The sequence below is a fragment of the Pseudophryne corroboree genome, chromosome 4 (assembly GCF_028390025.1).
Source record: "Pseudophryne corroboree isolate aPseCor3 chromosome 4, aPseCor3.hap2, whole genome shotgun sequence".
Taxonomy (NCBI): Eukaryota; Metazoa; Chordata; class Amphibia; order Anura; family Myobatrachidae; genus Pseudophryne; species Pseudophryne corroboree.
The window spans coordinates 398,886,441-398,900,842 of NC_086447.1; the positions used below are offsets into that span (position 1 = coordinate 398,886,441).

The 14,402-nt window shown below is 45.7% G+C and overlaps 1 protein-coding gene and 1 pseudogene across 2 annotated transcripts in view; one reads left to right on the forward strand and one right to left on the reverse strand.

Moving 5' to 3' along the window:
• The window catches only part of PRIM2 (DNA primase subunit 2), a 458,416-nt gene that overhangs the window by 321,189 nt on the left and 122,825 nt on the right, over positions 1 to 14,402 (forward strand). The gene's annotated exons all lie outside the window — the stretch shown is intronic.
• Positions 13,895 to 14,013, reverse strand: LOC134912775 (5S ribosomal RNA; annotated as a pseudogene).

The window sequence follows — 14,402 nt, forward strand, 5'->3', positions numbered from 1 at the left end:
TACCTTATTCAGCATTAAAACCTATTGCAGTATCTTTCCTTGTACTTGTAACCAGATTTTCAACTCTATTATTTACTCCTGCCTTAACATTTCTGTTGGCAATGCAGTTTACGTCCCTGTTCTGTTTATTTACTTTACACCACCTACTGATTACTTCAGTTTGTATGCTTTTTTAGCATTTAATGTAAATACACTCAAAAAATATAGTATTTAGACATCTTCATTTGTTTATGACCATTTGACGCATTTCCAACATATACATTTTAAGGTGTATTTTGCCAAAGACAACAAAACACTTTCACAATTTTTTTTTTATGCAATAGACACTCTTTTGAAAATGTGTTCTACGATTTGGATAGATTATTTCATCAAAACTGCAATATGAGCTTTAAGAGAATGCATAATATTTGTGTGGGAGGCTAGATAATTTGTTTTTCCTTTTAAGAATCTAGTAACCAGCTTAAATATTTTAGAAGTCATGCAAAGTTTAAATTATTTCTTCATGATATCTGCTAATACCTATCTGACCGTACACTTAGAGGCGGATTCAATTGGCTGTGGTAATTGCCGCAGGATCGTGTCACTGGCTATTACAGCCGGCGATAAGCCCGCAGGCTGTACTTAATGCAGATTTCTGTTCGCCTCCTCCTGAGGGCTAGAACAGTAATTCGCACCAAGTACGCCTTTCTGCCTTTACCGCTGCTAATGCGTTACCCCTTTGCTCTGGGGCGTTAACCCAGAATTTATGGGTGAACGCATGTTAGCTGCAGAATTCAGTTGGCTTATAATTGAATAGCTCCAGAATTTAAAATCTGAAGCTACAAGGCCGTAGTAAGTACTGAGTTTAATTGAATGCTGCCATTAACCTAAACTCACTGTACACTCAGCTCATCTAATTACTTGCCATTCAGTTCACATTAATAACAATTTTTACTTCGGCTCTATCTACCCCTCAATCCTTTTCATCTCACACCTCTATCTCACCAGCTTAAGTTTCTACTCGATTCATCTTACAACTCAAACCCATTCTCCACCCTCCCTAGCATTATTATTGCCTACTGAAACCACCTTCATTCCATTGCCCCACTCATCACCCACCTAATAATCCCCTTATCAACATGTCGCTTTTATCACTATTGCCATCATAATTATGCCCCGCCACAGTCTTAATTAACCCTCTCATATTTACTGACCTCAATCATTATTACCGCCTTGCATCATCAACCCCTATTTTATATAATTAATCCTTGCATCTATAATTTTAAACACATCCATTGTGCATTATTATTATCCCTCCTCTACTAGCATGATTGTCAGAGTGCAACCAATATGTGATCGCTGAGTTCTCTTCTAAGCAGTGTTTTATTATGGAAGTCAATTAGATGCTGGTATTGCCAGTCAAAACAGAGAGCTCATTATAGAGCTCCCTGCTGCCAAATACATTAATCATCCAAGCACAGCATGACATAGCATTGATTGTAGGTGACGGACATGCAGTGCATGGCACCACAGGAGATAGGCACTGTAGCCTGATTTTTATACAACATGGAATTCTAGAACCCGTTTGTGGGTATGGCATTTTTGTCAGAAGAAAAACAAAAAACAGTTCATAATGTAATTAATATATATATGGTTTTAAAGGTCGACACATGAGCTGCGGGATGTAATGGGGGTGTGATTTTATCGCTAAACTCGCACATTTTGCAAACTCGATCAATGTAATGGGGTGCGGGGACATGCAAACTCGCATGTTTCCTGCAATTGCAAAACTCGCATCCAGATGTTTTGCCATTGCAAACATACTACTCGGTTAAATTAATAGGGTGCTAGCTTACAACTTGCACCTAAAACATTACCAAAATCTCTTCAATAAGTAGACCAGCTCCCACCCCCCAAAGCATAACCAGCCCTGGGCTCTTTGAGCCGGTCCTGATTTTTGAAATACAGGGGAGAAAATTGACCAGGGGTCCCCCGTATTTTAACAACCAGCACAGGGCTTTTGGACCAGTTCTTGTTCCAAAAGTACGGAGGGGAAAAGACGTAGCGGTCCCCCTTATTTTTTAAACCAGCACCAGACTTTACTACCCAGGGAGGTAATGCCGCAGCTGGGGGACACTTTATATTGGTCCCTGTGGCCGCACAATCACACCCCCACCTAGTCAGCCATGGCCGAGGTTCATTGAGGGAGTGGGGACCTCCCCAAAAAGATGTCCCCACCTTACAGGCACCCAAGGTCTAGGGCTGAAGCCCGAGACTTTCCCCAGCACCCGTTGCCGGTGGATGCCAGGCTGATAGCTATTAAGTGTAAAATGAGAAATATTGCCTTTTACAGTGGAACTATAGGTCCCAGCAAGCCACCTCCGCATACTGGTACGTGTAAAACCGGTCCCCTTGTCCATGTAGAATCCATAGGTCACCTGTAATAAAAAAAAAAAAAATATTCGCCTAATTCCAGTGTAGTTCAGTCCTCTTCTGTCCATGTAGGTATCCACAGGGTTCAAAATAATAAACCGAAAGAAACCCGGACCATAATGCAGGGCCGTAACTACCTGTGTGCCAGGTGTGCCTGGCACACAGCGCAGTTGCCCTAAGGCAGGCATGTCCAAACTGCGGCCCTCCAGCTGTTGTGAAACTACATATCCCAGCATGCCCTGACACAGTTTTGCTGTCAGAGAATGCTAAAGCTGTGTCAGGGCATGCTGGGATGTGTAGTTTCTCAACAGCTGGAGGGCCGCAGTTTGGACATGCCTGCCCTAAGGGCTCAACGGCCAGCGGCATGTAATGAGTCAAATTGACTCATTACATGCCGCCTCTGCTGTGTGCGCCGCCGCCACGCTGTGGAGGAGAGCGCAGCGCCGGGCAGCGGAGAAGGAGGAGGAGGAAGGGGGACTGGAGCCGCAGCAGCACAATGTAATTGGTAGTAAGCGCCGCTGCTGTGGATGCTGGGATGCAGTTCCTTCATCCACAGCAGCGCCGGGCAGCCAATACGGAAGGAGAGGGGACAGCTGCAGTGGCGCTTACTACCAATGAAATAGCGCTGCTGCAGCTCCATTCCCCCTCCCTCCTCCTCCTCCTCCCCTGCCTCCGGAGCTGCCAGCACGAGAAGCGTGACTGCCAGCAGGAGAGATGGTAAGTATCTCTCTCTTTCTCTGTCTCTCTCTATCTTGTCTGCCTTTATGTGTAAAAAGGGGGACGCTGTCTGCCGCAATGTGTAAAAAGGGGGACTGTGCCTGCCGTAATGTGTAAAAAGGAGACGCTGTCTGCCGTAATGTGTAAAAAGGGGGGTGCTGTCTGCCGTAATGTGTAAAAAGGGGGGTGCTGTCTGCCGCAATAATATTTCATTCTTTCAGATCTAGGATGTGTTATTTTAGTGTTCCCTTTATTTTTTTGAGCAGTGTATAACAGCCTAAAACTCCAAGTGTCACAAGTTAAATTTTTCACTTTTTTTCCTCAAATCACCTGCTTGAGACAGTTCCTTAACTTGGCTTCATTACACACAAATCCCTGCCTGTACTACAGTATATCGCTGTCATTACTTTACAGCAGTTTTCATTATGGGAATTATCACAAACCTCTGCATTCAATTGCTGTATCAACACTTTCAGAATGCATTACCATTCTGTGTTGGCAGGCTCAAAGACTTACAGTGGCTGCAAGTCAAGTAACATTGTTGGGCTGTTCCTTTAAGTAGTTTCATAGTGACTTGAAAGGCGTTACATGATGAAGTGTATAAATGTCCAGGTTTGACTGCTTTTTCCTAGTACACCAGCATCTCGTAACGGATGAGTTTATTCTCCTGCTGTTTATTCAATGCCTTTGCTGGCTGTAAATTATATATTCATAAGTATGGTAGTATCCCATCTGTTTCTGCAGAGTACGGCTGTTCTGTTCTGGGGATAATTATTTGTACAGCACATCTCATTAGATTACTGAATAATTTTGGTGCATAGCAGAAACAAGCAAGATCTGTGGTAAAGGTTGACCGCTCAAAGGCAAAGCCAGACATTTTATGGGTGATGACTTCACTTTCTAAATCACAAGTCAACTAGCCACTCACTTAATATGTAGATTCATTTTCTTTAAATCAGAAACACTGACAAGTTGCCTTCCCTGCTCCGCTTAACATGCTAATACAAAGGCTTATGGTAATGTAAAGTTTAATATATTGAATGATCAAGCAGGAATAATAATGCTTTTATGTCAGGTTATAAGGGGTAGTCTGTTTTGCTCTTATGATTTAAAATGGTATTAAGGTATTATCAATTTCACGTTTCCGTAAGAATATAGCTGGAAACAGATAAACAGAATGTGTCCACGCATTTCAGTAATAAGGTGAATTACAGTGACGGACTGTGGTAAAACAGATGAATTTTGGTTTTGAATGTTAAAAAATATGACAAGGGAAAATTTTTATTTTTTAGCAGCTGTCCCAGACTCTGTTTGTATTCAGCACAATAAACAGTTGGAAATGAATTTCCTTCCATTTAGGAATAAATAATGCAGAATGAAAGTTTTTGATCAGTATCCATCAATTTGCAGATGGTACTCATGGCTTTAAAACACTTTACATATCACAGCACTTTCTGGATAATTTCCTCTCTGGTTAACCCGATATTCAAGTCTGCCATGTTTATTTCACAGTACTTACCTGTGGATTGAATACAATTTTGCATATTAGATGTGTGAGACTTTAAAGTCATGTCCTCACTTTTTCATATATTGTTTCCTTTACTATACAGTACCTTTCTGAATGCACAAAGTTGATAAACCTTCTTACAGAAGGTTATATATGTTATATATTGTTGATAGATTTATTTGTCCTTATAATTTTAAACTCCTTTTTTATTTTATTTAAACTCCTTACCAGAAAAAAACCCAATTGTAAATACCCACATAAAAGCTCTCTCTTGTGGTTTTAGAACTGCACAGTCCGTTTCCTAATCAAAGTCCACATGAAATGGATATGGCAATCCTGTTTATGATCCACATATCTATTATTTATTATTGTACCATTTGATATCATATGTGGCACTGTTTACCTTTACCATTTTTTTAGCCCTTACTCTTTGGATACTGACTCTTCCTTTAGATCAGCATCTTTTTTTTTAATAACCGCTCTATACGAACCCATAGGGCTCTATACATTGGTCTTGCATTGAAACAGTAATTTCTGTCGATTTTTACCATGGGGTCAGAATTGTATACAATATGTCTGGGTGCATTGCTGTACGATGAGTTAATGGGGTTAAAACAAAAATCTTGGAATTTAGAGCTGCTGTAAGTGACGCATGTGTGCCACCTTGCTCATGGTTTAGCAGGCTTGCAGCTAATTCAATTAACACCATAGTGTGGACCCTTTAAGTCCTTATGTTTCATATAGGAAATGTATACACTGAAGCAATAGTGTTTAGAATTTATATTAGATATGACCACTGTATGTTTTCATAATGTTACATCAGATATGTCAAGCAGAAGTGCCAACATCCAAAAGAATCTAAAGAAATTAAATATTGCTGCAAATAACAAATTTATCATGTTTCATAGGCATCTGTGTTAAAATGCATACTTGGTGGGGTTAAGGCATTATTATTTTTCTATGATCTTGATAAAAATGAGATTTTGGCTTTAAAAAATATACGTTATGGTAAGAACTTACCGTTGATAACGGTATTTCTCGTACGTTCTAGAGGATGCTGGGGTCCACATTAGTACCATGGGGTATAGACAGTTCCACCAGGAGCCATTGGCACTTTAAGAGTTTGAGAGTGTGGGCTGGCTCCTCCCTCTATGCCTCTCCTACCAGACTCAGTTTAGAAAATGTGCCCGGAGGATCCGGTCACAGTTAGGGGAGCACTACAGAGCTTCTTTGGTTAAGTTGTTTTTTTAGAGTTCATTATTTTACAGGGAGGCTGCTGGCAACAGCCTCCCTGCTTCGTGGGACTAAGGGGGGGGTAAGTAGTGTCCACCCTGCGGGGTCTGAGCCACTATCTCTGCTGACAGGACACTGAGCTCCAGAGGGGATAGATCGTTCCCCGCCACAGGGGATCGCTCACCCCAGTAGCATGCCGCCACCCCCTTACAGAGCCAGAAGATCAGTGGCGAGTGAGTCACCGCCCCCCCCCAGCAAGCGGCGCTCTGGTGTGAAGACGGCTGCAACAGGGTGGGATTGCAGTACTAACTGCGCACCGGAGGCTCAGCGGTACTTAGTGCGGCGCTGTGAGGGGCGCCCTGAGCCAGCGCCTGAACCCTGCACTGCTCAGCAAGCCTGTCGGGATCCGTGGATCTCAGCCAGCATTTTACCTCAGGCCAGTTTAATCCTTGTGAAGAGCAGGAAGACAGCACCATTTTGGGGGCGGAGCTTCTCAGAGCGGACCCAGCAGCGTTCAGCGCCATTTACCTGCCTGCACAGCGCTGTCCAGGAAGAGCAAGTCCCTACACAGCAACTCCAGCTATGTCTCACGGTACCAGAGGGTTGTAGAAGGAGGGAGGCTATTTGAGGAATTCCCCAATGACTTGTCACTTCTTCTGTGAAAACCTCTTGATGAGGACCCCACTCTCCTGGATGGAGATCGTGTCTGCTGAGGAAGTCTGCTTCCCAGTTGTCCACTCCTGGAATGAAGATCGCTGACAGAGCGCTTGTATGTCTTTCCGCCCAGCGGAGAACTTTTGTGGCCTCTGCCATTGCCGCCCTGCTCTTTGTTCTGCCCTGGCGGTTTATGTGCGCTACTGCTGTTATATTGTCCGATTGTATTAGGACGGGCCGGTTGTGAAGAAGGCGTTCCGCTTGAAGAAGGCCGTTGTAAATGGCCCTTAACTCCAGAACGTTTATGTGTAGACAAACTTCCTGGCTTGACCATTTTCCCTGGAAGGTTTCCCTTTGTGTGACTGCTCCCCGGCCTCGGAGACTCGCATCCGTGGTTCTTATTATCCAGTCCTGGATCGCGAACCTGCGTCCCTCTAGGAGGTGAGAGCTGTGCAGCCACCACAGGAGTGAGATTCTGGTCTTGGAGGATAGGATTATTTTCAGGTGTATGTGCAGATGGGATCCGGACCACTTGTCGAACAGGTCCCACTGAAACACCCCGGCATGGAATCTGCCAAATTGAATGGCCTCGCAGGCCGCCACCAGCAACCGAGTGCATTGATGAATTGATGCTCTCACTGGTTTCAGAATTTGTTTGACCAAACTCAGAGCCTTCTCTTCTGGAAGGAAAACTCTCTGTAATTCCGTGTCAAGAATCATTCCCAAAAACAACAGCCGCTTCGTCGGATTCAGCTATGACTTCGGCAGGTTTAGGAGCCAACCATGTTGTTGCAGAACTGTCAGGGAGAGCACAATGTCCTGCTTCAGCTTGTCTTTGGATCTCGCCTTTATCAGGAGATCGTCCAAGTAAGGGATAATTGTGACTCCTTGCTTGCGAAGGAGAACCATCATTTCCACCATTACCTTGGTGAAAATCCTTGGAGCCGTGGATAGACCAAACGGCAGCGTCTGAAATTGGTAATGACAATCCTGAGTACCAAACCGCAGGTAAGACTGATGCGGAGGATATATGGGGATGTGTAAGTAGGCATCCTTTATGTCGACCGACACCATGAAATCCCCTTCCTCGAGACTGGAGATCACTGCTCGGAGAGATTCCATCTTGAATTTAAATTTTCTTAAGTAAAGATTGAGGGATTTTAGGTTCAGAATTGTTCTGACCGAGCCGTCCGGGTTCGCGACCACAAATAGGTTTGAATAAAAGCCTTCTCCCTGTTGTGCCGGGGGAACCCTGACAATGACTTGATTCCAACACTACTTTTGTATTCATTGCATACTACCTCCCTGTTCAGAAGAGAAGCTGGTAAGGCTGATTTGAAAAAAAAAATGTCGATGGGGTACGTCTTGAAACTCCAGTTTGTACCCCTGGGACACTATTTCTAGAATCCATGGTTCTAGGGCCGAACGAGCCCAGAAATGACTCAAAAGCTTGAGACGTGCCCCCACCGGTGCGGACTCCCGCAGAGCCCCAGCGTCCTGCGGTGGATTTGGCGGAAGCCGGGGAGGACTTCTGCTCCTGAGAACCTGCCACGGCCGGAGATCTTTTACCTTTTCCTCTTCCTCTATTAGCAAGGAAGGAATAACCTCGGCCTTTTTTGTATTTATTTGGCCGAAAGGACTGCATCTGCAAGTGGTGAGCTTTCTTTTGTTGTGGAGGAACATAAGGCAAGAATTACGACTTACCCGCGGTAGCCGTAGACACCAACTCAGCGAGACCTTCACCAAACACACCACCTTTATACGGTAGAGACTCCATAGCTTTCTTAGAGTCAGCATCAGCATTCCATTGATGAATCCACAATGCTCTCCTAGCTGAGACTGCCATGGCATTTTCCCTTGATCCCAAGAGGCCAATATCTCTCGCCGCTTCCTTTAAGTAGGCTGCAGCGTCCCTGATATAACCTAGCATTAAAAGGATGGCCTCCCTATCCAGGGTATCTATATCAGATGACAAGTCTGCCCACTTTTCGATAGCACCACTCACCCACGCAGATGCAATAGCTGGTCTGAGTAGTGTACCTGTGGTGACGTAAATGGATTTTAGCGTATTTTCCGGTCTACGATCCACAGGATCCGTAAGGGCTGCCGTGTCAGGAGACGGTAAAGCCACCTTTTTAGACAACCGTGACAGCGCCTTGTCTACAGTGGGAGGTGACTCCCACTTCTCTCTATCCCCAGAGGGGAACGGATACGCCATTTGAATCCTTTTGGGAATCAGAAACTTTCTGTCAGGATTTTCCCACATTTTTTCAAAAAGGGCATTCAGTACACGAGAGGGAGTAAACGTTACCTCAGGTTTCTTTCCCTTAAACATACAGACCCTAGTATCAGGAACAGCAGGGTCCTCGGTGATATGCAACATGTCTTTTATTGCCGCAATCATGTACTGAATTCTCTTTGCCAATTTTGGGTCTAATCTGGTATCACTATAGTCGACACTGGAGTCAGTGTCCGTGACGGTATCTGTGTCTGCTAACTGAGCAAACGAACGTTTAAGTGACCCCGTGGGTGTCTGGACCTGTGATAACACATCCTCCACAGGTTTTTTCCATACCTGGTTCTGAGACTCAGATTTATCTAATCTCTTATTAATAAGAGCCACATTAGCATTCAAAGCATTCAACACATTTACCCAGTCAGGAGTCGGCGGTGCCGACAGGGTCACTCCCACAGCCGTTTCTGCCCCCAACACAGTCTCCTCCTTGGAAGAGCACTCCGCCTCAGACATGCCGACACACCTGTACCGACACCCACAGACACACTGGGCCAAAAGGGGGACAGACCCACAGTAAAGCCTGTCTGAGAAACACAGAGGGAGTTTGCCAGCTCACAACCCAGCGCCTGTCCCGGTTCTGAAACCTTAATATATAATGCCTCAGACCCTGCAGCGCTTTATAATCACTTAATTTAGCACCAAATTTGCTGTGCGCCCGCCCCCGTTTTGCACCCTATTACTTGTTAGCAGTGGTGAGGAAGGACCAGCGTCTCTGCAGCTCTGAAGAGAAAATGGCGCTGATGAGAGCTATGAGGGCTAAGCCCCGCCCCCTTCATGGTGCGCTTCATCAGCCCGCTCTTTTTTAAAACAAATAATGCTGGCGGGGGTACAAATTTAGTGCCAAGGCACTACATTACCACTCTGCCAGCCTGAAAAGAGGTTTCTAATGCTGCCCAGGCCAGGGCCCTCCCCACGCCCTGCACCCTGCCGTGCCGCTGTGTATGGGAGCATGGCACGCAGCGCGATCGCTGTGCGGTACCTCAGAAGCCGTCACTAAAGTCTTCTTCTACTCACCTGTCTTCTGACTTTTGGCTCTGCAAGGGGGGTGACGGCGGGCTCTGGGAGTGAACCCCTAGGCGTACCTAGTGTTCCAAAACCTCAGGAGCTAATGGTGTCCTGTAGCCAAGAAGCAGAGCCTTTAAACTCCCTAGAAGTAGGTCTGACTTCTCTCCCCTAAGTCCCACGGTGCAGGGAGACCGTTGCCAGCAGCCTCCCTGAAAATAAAAAATCTAACATAAAGTCTTTTCCGAGAAACACAGTAGAGCTCCTCAGTTGTGCATCCAGTCTGCCTGGGCACAGATTCTAAACTGGAGTCTGGAGGAGGGGCATAGAGGGATCAACCAGTTCACACCCCTTTCAAAGTCTTAAAGTGCCCATGTCTCCTGCGGATCCCGTCTATACCCCATGGTTCTTGAAGCGTCCCCAGCATCCTCTAGGACATATGAGAAAGGCTGTGTAACCTAATAAGGTGCACATTCAGCGCTGGTAAGGCTCTCCCTTTATTAGGAGCGGTGGGTGTGGGTTGGCTCCAGTCTCTGTGTCTCTCTTGCCATTCTTGGTGGTGAAACTATGTCCTCCCCTGTGTGTGTGTGGAGTGTCTATGGTCTCCATTAAGCTATGTCCAGGGACTCTGTGTCATATGCTGCAGAGGATATGTCCTCTCAGGATGATCCCATTCCATGTAATCAGGATTGCACTGGTTTAGCACAGATACCAGCAAGGGAGCCTGAGTGGTTATCCTCTATCAAATCTATGATTTCTCAGACTTCAAATAGGGTTGCACAAAATGAATCTGCAACTCAGGCTTTACAGAACTCTATGGCAGTCTGGCCCAGTTCTGGTACCTCAGGGCCCCCTGCTGTATATTCACATAAACGTGCTCTTGCGCAGATCATGCAGGATGACACAGATACCGACTCTGACACTGCAGACGGTGATGGGGATGTGTTGCCGGGGGGCAGCATCTCTTGCTAAAGGGGTGCAGTTGATGATAGAGGCTATTAGAGATGTGTTGAATATTGCTGATACAACACCTGAGCAGGTTGAGGAGGCTTACTTCACTGAGAATAAGAAAGTCTCGCTAACCTCTCCTGCGTCAAAGGAATTAAATGCTATTTTTGAAGAGGCTTGGGAAAACCCGGATGAAAAATTCCAGATACCTAAAAGGGTTCAGTTGGCATTTCTTTTCCCGGTAGAGGATAGCAAAAAATGGGAAAACCCGCCTATTGTTGACGCGTCAGTATCCAGACTCTCAAAAAAGGTGGTTTTACCTGTTCCAGGAACTACCGCCTTGAAAGAGCCAGCTGATCGTAAAATTGATAATACGCTCAAATCCATGTACACGGCTTTTGGAGCGATACTACATCCCACTATTGCCAGTGCTTGGATTGCAAAAGCTATAGTAAAGTGGTCAGGCACGTTACTTGAAGATTTGGATACTATGGAGAAATGTGATGTTGAATTGTTTATACGTAACATTCAGGATTCGGCAGGATTTCTGGTAGAATCCATGAAAGACCTGGGTTCCATGGCTGAGGGAATTTCTTCCATGTCTGTATCAGCTCGTCGAGGACTGTGGTTGCGCCAGTGGTCTGCCGACGCGGAATCCAGGAGAAATGTGGAGACCCTACCCTACACAGGTCATGCTTTCTTTGGGGAAGAGTTAGATGCGTGGATCTCCACGGCTACGGCAGGTAAGTCACCTTTTCTTCCCTCAGCTACACCTGCTCCGAAGAAATCCTTTTCTACAGCTGCATCACAGCCCTTTTCGGCCTACCAAGCCCAGAAAGGCCAAGCCGTCCAACACCTTCTTTCGGGGAGATCGGCCCAAGTCCAACAAACCTGCTGCTGCAGGTTCCCAGGAACAGAAACCTGCTTCAGGTACACCAAAGTCATCCGCATGACGGTGGACTGCACGCCCCCGGAGGTGGGGCCGGTGGGAGCGAGATTCAGGCATTTCAGTCACTTCTGGATGTCATCCGGCCTGGACCCCTGGGTGCAAGATATTATGTCTCAGGGGTACAGGCTGGAATTTCAAAATCTCCCTCCTCACTGATTTTTCAAATCTGGCAGACAGGACTGTCCTGCAAGAAGTCGTCCAGAAGTTGGTGGAGGCACAGGTCATTGTGCCAGTACCACCTCATCTGCAAAACAAAGGTTACTATTCAAACCTTATTGTGTTACTGAAACAGAATGGTTCGGTCAGACCCATTCTGAACTTAAAATCACTAACTCCTTTCTAAAGGAGTTCAAGTTCAAAATGGAGTCCCTAAGGGCAGTGATATCAGGTCTGGAGGAGGGAGAATTCCTAGTATCCCTGGATATCAAGTATGCGTACCTCCACATTCCGATCTGGCTACCGCATCAAGCTTATCTGCGATTTGCACTGTTGGACTGTCATTTTCAGTTCCAGGCCCTCCCATTTGGTTTCTCCACAGCACCAAGGGTTTTCACCAAGGTGATGGCGGAAATGATGATTATCCTCCGCAGACAGGGGGTGAATATAATTCCGTATCTGGACGATCTGCTGATAAAAGCATCGTCCAAGGAGAAGCTGTTACGGTCCATAACACTCACGACTCAGCTTCTCAGGAAACATGATTGGATCCTGAATCTTCCAAAGTCACATTTGAAACCAACCAGAAAGTTGTCCTTTCTGGGAATGATCCTCGATACGGAGATGCAGTGGGTGTTTCTCCCAGAGGAAAAGGCGTTGGTGCTTCAAACGATGGTGTGGGATGTCCTGAAGCCAGCCCGGGTCTCAATTAATCAGTGCATTTGCCTTCTGGGGAAGATGGTGGCCTCTTACGAGGCTCTGCCGTACGGGAGGTTTCACGCTCGGTCCTTCCAACTGGATCTCCTGGACAACTGGTCCGGATCCCATCTACACATGCACCAGAGAATACGTCTGTCGCCAAAGGCCAGGATTTCACTCCTCTGGTGGCTGCAATTACCTCACCTTCTGGAGGGCCGCAGGTTCGGTGTTCAGGACTGGATCCTTCTAACGACGGATGCAAGTCTCCGGGGCTGGGGTTCAATCACTGAAGGGGAAACCTTCCAAGGAAGGTGGTCAAGTCTGGAAGCCGGCCTGCCGATAAACATTCTGGAACGAAGAGCTTCTCCAAGCTGCCCATCTTCTGAGAAATCGGGCCATTCAAGTGCAGTCGGACAATGTGACAACAGTGGCTTACATAAACCGACAGGGCGGAACGTAGAGCAGAGCTGCAGTGTCAGAGGTAACAAGAATCATCCTCTGGGCAGAAAAACACATGTTGGCGCTATCAGCAGTCTTCATTCCGGGAGTAGACAACTGGGAAGTGGACTTTCTCAGCAGACACGATCTCCATCCGGAGGTGTTCAAGGAAGTACAAAGAAAAGGGGCGACTGGGCACTGGTATGAAATTGGTTGTTTATAGTATTGTAGAAAACCAAAGGCGGACAATTAAACTATAAGAAAGAGAGATACGTTCTTTCAATAATAGTCCTTCTTGGTGGTGCGCCCAGAGCTAGAGAGTACAAGTACTGGCAGTGGGAGAGAAAGAAAGCTCTTGTGTGGGCGCACTCTTGGAAAAAGAAAAAGAGAGGAGAAGAAAAATTCTTCAATTGGAAAAAGATTATGTTAAAACATTATTTTATTGAGTAGTTAAAACAAATACCCTTCTACGATCCAATAAAGAAAGTGCACAGAAAATGCAAAAAGATAATATATATATATATATATATAGGGAATGTTCTGGTCTGTGAATCCTGAGAGAAAGATTGGAAAGGTTGCCGACACTGGACAGTCTGACAGCCGTTTCTCCTGACCAGTACAGATATTCTGTATTAATGGGACCCACGAAGGAGGTCAGTGTGCAAATTTTGTCATAGAAAGACCACTTTGGTTAGGTCAATGCTATACACTTAGCTGGTTACCCATAAATTCAAATGTTATAGTTTTAGATTGTAAGTCTAGTAATGCTAATGGAAACTATGTCCTCATGAAGAGTGATATAGAAAAGGAAGGCAGAAATAAGTATATTCAGTGGTGATACTGCTGTTGGTGTCCACCCTTCAGAGGAAGGGGAACAGTTCCTATCCTACAACACCGGGTATTCCCAGGGAGTCTCCTCTCGTGGTACTAACCCAGCCCGACGCTGTTTAGCTTCCAAGATCGGACGAGATCGGGCATAAGCAGCGTGGTATGATAGTAGGAAGGATATCTACCAATGAGAGTGCACCTATATATGAAAATATAGAATGATAGAAAGGATAGAAAGTGTAGTGCGTGGATCTACTTTCCTCGTTAGGCAAGGAAAAGCGGCTGTCACACAGTGGCGCCGTATACCCTGGATCGGGGATGAGAGTCCACTCGACAATAGCCAGATAGGAAAAAAGGGGGGGGGGAAAGAGGGGGGGGGGGAAAGAAAAATAAGAGGATTGGACTTTATGAGGTTAAAAGACCATTCATTATTTGGAGAACAAATGTCCAATGGAAAGAAAAGGATTCAGACAGCTTCAAAAGCAAAAAGCAAGCTGTCTATACATTCTTTGCATAAAGCCAATCTAAATCTAAATATATGCAAAAATACTAACCCTTACGTA